This window comes from Apis dorsata, unplaced genomic scaffold (genome assembly GCF_000469605.1).
Source record: "Apis dorsata unplaced genomic scaffold, Apis dorsata 1.3 scaffold_429, whole genome shotgun sequence".
In the NCBI taxonomy this organism is placed as follows: Eukaryota; Metazoa; Arthropoda; class Insecta; order Hymenoptera; family Apidae; genus Apis; species Apis dorsata.
In genome coordinates this window covers 87247-90024 of record NW_006263682.1, presented here as the reverse complement: position 1 = coordinate 90024, position 2778 = coordinate 87247, and the positions used below count along the sequence as shown (strand labels likewise).

The 2778-nt window shown below is 32.2% G+C and overlaps 1 protein-coding gene across 13 annotated transcripts in view; it reads right to left on the bottom strand.

The window, feature by feature from the left end:
- LOC102681644 (ankyrin-3-like) overlaps positions 1–2778 on the bottom strand; it is an 80239-nt gene that overhangs the window by 58788 nt on the left and 18673 nt on the right. The gene's annotated exons all lie outside the window — the stretch shown is intronic.

Here is a 2778-nt window from a genome sequence, read left to right as displayed (position 1 = left end):
CTCTCTCTCTCTCTCTCTCTCTCTCTCTCTCTCTCTCTCTCTCTCTCTCTCTCTTCGCCGTTATGGTTGGTTCATTTGATTCTTCGTCGGGGACACAAGCTTACGACTGGTTTTATATAAGTTGCGGTATATTGCTTTTTCTTGCGACCTACGCACAACGGGGACCAACAACGGAATAAAATACGTCTGGGTGGGTATTATATTGTTGCAGTTCAAGGGAACGCGAGGCATTTTTCTTTTTTCGATTCAGACGTCTGGACTATAATTCTTCGCGCATTTAAACGAAGATGACGAGTAAATTTTCAAACGATTTTTAATTTACGAAGCTATAAATGAAATAAAGATTATTTTTTCTTTGACTTTTTATAATTGAAGAAATATTAAATTTTGTTATAAAATTTTCGTTTGAATTACCTTCATATTAATTTCCTTCGTCAAAATAAATAAAAAAAAAATTTCATCGAATTAAATCAATTATAAATATTTTAATCCATCAATCATCTATTTATAATCTCGAAACTTATATTTCTTGAAATATTCATACGTAAAATTGATCAAAATTTATATCAACATGTTCGAGTACATTTTCGAACGAAAATTACGAATGCATGTAATTTCTCGATATGCACATGTACTTATATCTGGTAACATATCTACGGTGCACCTTAATCAACCGATATCTCGTATGCAACTCGGGTGTAAGGAACCTTTTGCGCTTGCAAACTTCTCCGTCGTGCTTTAAATAATTCAGCGAACCGTTACTCCGACACGTGGATAGTCCCTTCTATGTCCGTCTCTCCCGTCTTCTTTCACTGTCTACCAGCAGCTACCTGTCCCATCCCATTTTTTTTTTCAAGGTATACCGCATCTTCCGTGGTGCAACGATGAAGGTCCGAGACGAGCGCGGCCGGTCACTGCACTCATTACTTATTCCTCCGCCTTGGAAAACGTTCATCGTCGATTCGCATAATTCTTAAATTGGCGTTAGTTACGCAATCTTGTTAGAAAATTATTAATCCAGATCAACGTTACTCCAACATTCCTCGTCGAGTCGAAAGCCGGATTAAATAATATATCATTGGACATTCGAGTAAAAATGCATTTTTGCGATAACGAAGACGAAGACGATCGTTTTCTTTAGAAGAAAAGATGAGAAGAAAGATTTTCCTTTATTCTTGAGATATACACGATATCGGTTTACTTTCCTCGTTTAAAATCGACTATCAAGACTAAGGGTTGGTTTCTATTTACAGGTGTACGCTGCTGACTCGACATAGTTTTCCTTAAAAGGTTCACGTTGATTGGATACCTTGGTTTGCACGAGAAGAAGTGCACCGTTCACATAGCTCGGTTTGAAAATAACAGTGAAAAGAAGACATCAGGTACAACATATTATTTAACATGCCTTATCGATAATTTATGGAATTTGTTAAAAATTTCTGAGGGATATACAAAATAGACATAAAAATTTTGTATTTCAACTAAATTTTAATTTTAAATGTATTTTTAAAAACGTTTAAAAATTTGATTAGTCAAACTTCTAAATGCTTTTAAAAATTTATCATAATTTTAAAAGAGTTAATATCTATATCTTTTTTTCTTTTTTTAAAGTACTTCTAACCAAGGATAAACGTTTAAAAATTTAGTTAGTTAAACTTCTAAATGCTTTTAAAAATTTATCATAATTTTAAAAGAGTTAATATCCATATTTTTTTTCTTTTTTTAAAGTTTTTTTTATCGTATCTTTAAAAAAAAAATCATTTATGTATTATGATGTATTGTTATCTGATTGTTTAATTTTTGCAACCAAGGATATTTACCTGTGTGTGAAGGAAAATAATTTTTTGTTCAATTCAATCATACAAATATACGCTAACTTCTCTTACATTGCGTGATATATGTAAAAAGTGATTTAGCTGATTCGCTCTAAGAAAATTATCGTAAACTATTGACTTACACCTAGGTGAGTATAAGTACTCTCGATTACTCTGTCTGGCTAGGGACGCTTTAAAGGTTTCTAGAATCCCTTCTAGAAGGGAAAGGGAAGATGAGGGAATATTAAACGTAGCAGCATAGTTTAAGCTGCACTATTATTAAGCTACATACATCGAATCGATAACAATTTGTTACTTCTAACCAAGGATAAATAAAATTAATTTACAAAAGATCGAGACACGTTTAAACATCGTGATTATTTATGCGGATAGAAAATTCAACAAAAGCTATTTAGTCGATGGATACAATGATAAGTTGTTGAACTGGTTTTTAAATAGCGCGTGTATGCAGAAGTTTCTACGCCTATGGAGAAGAGTTTCGATGCTTTAGTTTCGAACAAAGTTAGTTACCGATGGTATGAAGGTATTAAATTGTTTAATTTCTTATTTTTTCGCGTCTGTGTAAAAATTTACGTGGCATGCGAGGAAAAGAAAACTTAGAAAAGGACAATGTCCATAATAAAACATGAAAATCATATAGTGGTCTAAATTAGTCTATCAATATCGTCTACACTTTCGTAACGCAATATTTCGCATTTATTATTGTAGCAAACTCGGTATATTTTTCAATGTTATGAAAACATGTCAACGATAAAGAATGAAGTTACAATTTACGTTAGTTGACTATGAAACTAAACGGATGATATTTTTAGATAACTAAATAGAACGATCAGAGCTCAAATTCTCGAGATTTTATTATTTTATTTTATTATTTGTCGCGTCGCACGAGAAAATCGTATATTTAAACCGTTAACTTTTTTATTCAGTCCCTTTCACGTAATTT